Source organism: Pinus tabuliformis, chromosome 2_1 (genome assembly GCF_031772625.1).
Source record: "Pinus tabuliformis cultivar Carrire ecotype Pingquan chromosome 2_1, CPIR1, whole genome shotgun sequence".
Lineage (NCBI taxonomy): Eukaryota > Viridiplantae > Streptophyta > Pinopsida > Pinales > Pinaceae > Pinus > Pinus tabuliformis.
This window is the reverse complement of record NC_142299.1, coordinates 851651457-851658325: the sequence shown is the minus strand read 5'-3', so window position 1 is coordinate 851658325 and position 6869 is coordinate 851651457.

Genomic DNA, 6869 nt, shown 5'->3' with positions numbered 1-6869 from the left:
TATTCTTTAGGATTCTTCCTAAGGTGACAGTGGTGGGAAGATCCCACTGTACCTGGAGTAGACGTCGGCTAGACTCACTTGGATTTTCTGGGGGTTCTCTTCACTCGAGACGGTTTAGTGGAGAAACTTGTGCCAGTCTATTCATTAAGCAGGTTGCCAGGGTAACTGTTCCAACCGCCATTTCTATATTGAATTCTGCGACGTTGGATTTCATCACCAACTAGTGGTTTCGGTACGGAAAGTTACTGTTTGTGTGTGGTTTGACTCCTAGATTTGATAGTGCGTGTTAATTTGTTTGTTTTTACTTTTAGAGACCATAGGTGTGAATTGTGAATTTTAATTCTTAGGTGTGAATTGTGAGTTGTTAATTTTAGCTTTAAATTGTTAATAAAATTCACTGAAGTTGAATATAATGGCAACTGTTCCGGAATTTACCGACCAAGGAACCCCTCTTAACGAGGATCCTAGTACTTTTCCTTTCTTTGGAAATGTTGGTCCTCCTTATATGGCTACTTTTTCATTACCTGGATTTACAATAGGTTTACCGATATGGTTATTTTCAACTTCGTTGGCCCCAAATACTCCAATTGTTCCACCTCAAGCGAATGCTTCACCTCAACAGAGTTCACCATCTCAACATCACCAACCTTCTGTTGACCCTTTACCTTCTTCGCCTAATTTTTATTCCTCCATTTCTTCCTCTTTGCTTGGTAAAAGCCTTGATGCTAGTAACCAGGTGTCTAAGAAGAAGAAGCAAGGGAAGAAAAAGAAGAAGAAGAAGAAGCAAGATAAGAAAGAAGTCAACCAACCAACCATGGCTGTAAGTGTTAGTTGTGTTGAGGAAAAATCCGACATGCATCATAAACCCAAATACCCTTGCAGGCTTTGTAAGGGTGACCACTTCCTTATCAATTGTCCTGGTATTCCAAAGGTCTTGGAAGTATGGTCAGAAAAATCTCATCAACTTTCCATTGATCCATCAACCAGTGATAGTCAGATTCCTGGGAAAAAGGGTAAAGTTAGGTTTCCTTGTAAGTTATGCAAAGGGAGTCATCAAACTCACATTTTCCCTCACATGGATGAAGCCTCAAAATTGTTGGAAAACCTTACTGTTCCACAACAAGAATTTCCAACTGGTTAACGTAAACTTTCTCCCAACCTACCGTCAACTGACGGAGTGATTGATCTAATTTCAAGTACAGTCGATCACACTCTTCCACTGGAGAGTGAAACTCGTGTCACTCAGGTTGATGATCCATTAGTTGATCAAGTGGTCGATTCAATTTCACATTCGGTCGATCCCACTTTCCCTTTAGAGAGTGAACTTCATACTGCTCAGGTTCTTTTTGTTACATCAGATTCCTCTACACCGGGGGCATTTCACCTGTTTCTATGGAACCCCCTCTAAGTACTGAGGTCTTTTCCTTTGATTGGAATAGATTGACAGAACCTCGTCTTCCTTCCTCCATCCCTTTCCAAATCATTGTCAAGGTTGGTGGTAGGGACATGCATCGCACGCAGGTAGATGAAGGTGCTTCTGTTAGTATTTTATCCTCAATTGCTTGGAAAGCTTTGGGTTCCCCTCAGCTTGTGCCTATTACGTAGAATCTGAAAGCTTTTAACAGAACCATTAGTGAACCTTTAGGGATCCTTCCTAATTTTTCCATTACCTTGGAAGGTAAAATTGTCTGTATTGATCTTATGGTAGTTCGAGGTCCCTTGGATTTCAATATACTCCTTGGGCGAGACTACATTTATGCAATGAAAGCTGTCGTATCGACACTCTTTCGCATGATGTCTTTCCCTCACAATGGAAATATTGTGACTGTAGACCACCTTTCGTTCCCTAGTCTTGTTTCAACTACCAATAATATGACAGCTCTAAATGTTCCTGATTCTCAAGTGGTATCTACCCCGCCACGGGTTAATTATGTGGCAACTGGTCCCATGTTTTCAGTTACCGATGTAAGTGAGCCTCTCATTGTTTGCTCATCTTTCTTTGATTTAGATCCGGTAATTGACATGGAAAACTCTATGGGATTACTTGAACACGATGTTCTTTTCCCTTTTGAGTCCCTTGACATGTGTTCCTTCCAAAGAATTATTCTTCCTTATGATGAAGACCTATTGGAAGCCATGATCAAGGTGTGTCCATTGACATGTCTTTCTTCCAGTTGGAAGCCATGATCAGCAGGTGTGAGGATAGTTTTTCCTGTATCAACTTCGTTAAAAAATGAAACAGGCTATCGTGAGGATAGTTTTGTTCCGGTATCAACCTCGTTAAAAATGAAAGAGGGTTTCGAGGATAGTTCTTTTCCTGAGTCAACCTCGTTAAAAAATGAATCAGGTATGAGGATAGTTCTTTTCCTGTGTCAACCTCGTTAAAAAATGAATCAGTTGGTTAGAGGAAAGTTCCTGTTACTGAGTCAAACTCGTTAAAAAATGAATCAGGTGTGAGGATAGTTTTGTTCTGGTATCAACCTCGTTAAAAAATGAAACAGGGTTTCGAGGATAGTTCTTTTCATGAGTCAACCTCGTTAAAAAATGAATCAGGTATGAGGATAGTTCTTTTCCTGTGTCAACCTCGTTAAAAATTGAATCAGTTGGTTAGAGGAAAGTTCCCGTTACTGAGTCAACCTCGTTAAAAAATGAATCAGGTATGAGGATAGTTCTTTTCTTGTGTCAACCTCCTTAAAAAATGAAACAACTCCCTTTTCAAGTTAAATCTTGAAAGTAAACCTTCATTCCATCCACCTGGTTGAATGCGATGAAGCTTGGGGGGCATGTACCTCGCTTTGCATCATTATGCTGGGGGCATGTGAACTTCTGGAGCATAGTTCCTTGTCTTGTGTCAAGCTCGTTAAAAAATGAAACAAGGATTCTTGAGCATAGTTCCTTGTCTTGTGTCAAGCTCTTTAAAAAATGAAACAAGGGTAGGTTATATAGGTAGATTGTAGAGAGTAGAAGCGAGGATACTTTTGTTCCTATGTCAACCTCGTTAAAAAATGAGACAGGGTGTTAGAGGATAGTTCCTGTTACTGAGTCAACCTCATTAAAAAATGAATCAGGTATATTTTAGGATATATAGGTAGATTGTAGAGAGTAGTCATGAGCATAGTTCCTTATCTTGTGTCAAGCTCGTTTAAAAAATGAAACAAGGGCTTTGAGGATAGTTCTTTTCTTGTGTCAACCTCACTAAAAAATGAAACAACCCCCACAAGTCTTTCCAAGATTTCGAAAGTAAACCTTCATTTCATCCACCTAGTTGAATGCAATGAAGCTTGGGGGGCATGTACCTCGATTTGCGTCATTATTCCGGGGGCATGCGAACTTATAACAAGCATAGTTTTTTGTTTCAAGCTTGCGTAAACATGAAACTGGATCCGAGCATAGTTCTTTTCCTATGTCAATCTCGTTAAAAAATGAAACAAATCCTCCTCTAATTGAGTCGAGAGTTTGACTAGATCTCATAAATGTTAAGTTATATATTTAGGTTAGTTAATTTCAATTTTTTGCATAATTTTCTTACAGTTGTAGGTCGAGTCTTTCAAATGATCTCGTAAGTGAACCTTCATTCCATCCAGCTATTAATTAATGTACTTAGTTGAATGAAATGAAGCTGGGGGGGCATGCGCTCTAGCAATTATGCTTAGGGGGCATCAAGCATAGTTTTCTCTCTGCTTCAAGCTTGTGTAAAAATGAAACCTATCTCGAGTCAATTTCAGTTATTTCCAGGACTCGTTAAACTCATGAAAATATCGAGATTATTTTGCTATCTTTCATTCTCGTAAAACAAATGAAAATGCCGAGTTCTTTCTGTCTTTTCCTGCTCGTAGTTTTCTCTCTGTTTCAAGCTTGTGTAAAAATGAAACCTATATCGAGTCAATTTCAGTTATTTTCAGGACTCGTTAAACTCATGAAAATCTCGAGATTATTTTGCTATCTTTCATTCTCGTAAAACAAATGAAAATTCCGAGTTCTTTTCGTCTTTTCCTGCTCGTAAATTAAATTGAAAGTCGACCATCTAAGTACATTTTTATCATTTTTTCGAACTCATTAAAACTTACGAAAAAGTGAAAACCGTGAGTACATTTTTATCATTTTTTCGAACTCGTTAAAACTTACAAAAAAGTGAAACCTTGGAGTTCTCTTTTAAGTTCTTTTCTGACTCCTAAAACATGAAAAGATCGCCGAGTTTTTCTTTTTAAACTCGTTAAAACGGAACTAAAAAGACGGTCCACTTACAACTCTTTTCTGATCGTAAAAACATGAAAAGATTGCCAGATTTTTGTCGTTTCAAATTCGATATTGGTTATAAAACGACGTGTCGTTGATCGCTTTTCTACTTTTTTGGATCAAGGGCACTAATTACGAAAAGTACTCCTTGGTTGTAAAAGATCAAGCGGTTCTCTCAAGTATTATTTTATACTTTTTCGGGCTTGGGAGACACAAACTTACGAAAAAGGTCAACCCTGGAGTCTTCTTAAGTTTTTTCAGACTCTCTAAAATTGAAAACCGCCGAGTTTCTCCTATACTGGACTTGTTAAAATTTCACAGTAAAGGACCTGTTCAATTACCAACAGGAACGAACCACTCCTTCTTAGGGTTCGAATTTAAACTAAGTTGGACTCATCCGAAGGATGAGCTTATAATCAAGCAAATGTTATCCTCCTCAAGCTTGTCAAAAATAAAGAGGTACTTGCCAGAAATGGTGGGGGAAAAGAGAGAAAAATGAGCTTGTTTGTCATACTTTGTAACCACTCTTGAACACGACACTTTTATTCACCTGGGTTGGGAAATTCTTTGCCTAACAGTTAGTCAAACCACATTGAAAGTCTTCAGCCGGTTTCTGGGTATTAACTTTGGGTCAATTGTCACCAAGCCATTTGTCGTGTCGTTATGTGTTCAAGAGGTCACTGCCAATAAGCCATTCATCTGCAAAATATCTGTCATCCATCTTGACCATCCCTGAGTCAGTCCTTGCAACTAAATTTCTTCAACTTGATCTATGATTTCGTGTTGTGGGCTTGCCTGTGATGGATCGCTTTCTATCGACTTCAGCTCATTATCTAGAAAGATGATCTAGAAATCGTCAGTACCTTGAGATCTGCATGCCTCAATGGCAGGTTTCTCGCCTTTGACAACAGGTTGCATCATTGGCCTTCGATCAAAGGATTCTGTGACATGTTCGACATCAACACATTTATTCGCATCTCATGGATTGTACTGGGTACTTTGAGAGCCATTGACATCACTGGTGGTTTCTCTCACACTTGTTAATAGTTTACATCATTGACTGGTAATCAAGTGGTTTCTACCATGTTCGACATCAACACATTCATTCGCATGGATAGAATTGTACTGTTTCGGGAAGTAGAAATGAAGACCCTGGATCTAGTTTCCACAATCCAGGCTGCGAGGAATTTTGTATTCATTATATTATGGACTATTCATAAACATATGGCTGCATCCATACTGTGTCCACATGAGTCTATACTTGTGATGTTTTACAAGATCATTCATGTATCAGAGCAGTAGTTAGTTTTCTAGTAAGTTTTGATTTGAGTATCAGAATGCCTACCTCAGCGATGATATGATCTCATATATATATTTTGCATTGAATGTTTTTACAGGTTCCAACCGGGCTCTCCACAATATGATCCTCGAAATGATAAAGTACTTCACTTTTCCTAAATGATAAATGAAATCCTCATCTACTACAGACTTCGCACTTTAGGGGGAAATCTATTACACAAAAATATCGTCACCATGATTATTTGCAGTCAGTATGGGTCTATCATCGCTTGTACTGTCCTCCTAGGAAAGTCTAAGACCTCAGCTCTTCAAGTCAAGCTTTGAAAATGGGAGAAAGACTTTAAAAATCAATGTAACTCTAGTTCCGCACTTTCTCTCACTGTCACCTGCGGCCCTGCACCTTCTGTTTACAAAAACTGCGGACCTGCCTGCTCTGTCCCTAACGGTGTGGGTGCGGACTCCTGTGAAAGTCAAAAGGCGCAAGTTTTATCTTAAAAAACTCACTTTGGTTTAATTCTAGAGGATTCTAGAAGGAATTTTGACGTGGATTGTTCGCTCTGAGGTGGTTCATGCATCCCAAAAGAGAAGGAGCTAATCCCTTGATGAGAGGAGCTATCCCTTTGAAGGAGGGCTTTATCCCTTTGAAGGAGGACCTAGTAACCTCCCTCCATTGCACTATAAATACAGGAATTGGGCTGGTTGCTGGAGAGGTTAGAAGTTGAACATTTTTGAGGGTAAATGCTGGTGAAATCAAGACTTCCTAGTTGAGCTTAAGAGGAGAGATCACATACCTTTTTGGCTTCATTGGGGAGTGAGTGAAACTTGTCAAAGTAGAGGAGACTTCTTACTGGACCCTGGGAGGAGCTTGTACAACGTCAAGGCACAGGTTGTAAAGTTCTTCTTCTTTTGAATTAATACAATCAAACTAATTTTTCTCAACAAGTATCTCATGTTATTTGTTTCATGGACTCCTTGACTTTCATGTTAAATATGTTTTATGATATTGGCTTTTCAGGTGCTATTTAATTTGTTTGCCTTGTTTGTGTTTGCAGATTCGTGACAAAGGAGCTCATTTGGATCGAAGGAGCGAGGGCATCCACAAACTTGCGTTGGACCTAAGGTAGGCCCTAAAAACACTTGTTTGCCATTGTTTATTAAAGCATATTTAGAGAAAGATAGTGTCTGGTTGGTTTGCTTGTCATTAGGTCTTCTTTAGATTCTAGGAAGGTCTATCTTGTCCGCAAGATCGACTTATTCCGTGTGACAAAAAATGAAACAAGGGTAGGTTATATAGGTAGATTGTAGAGAGTAGAAGCGAGGATAGTTTTGTTCCT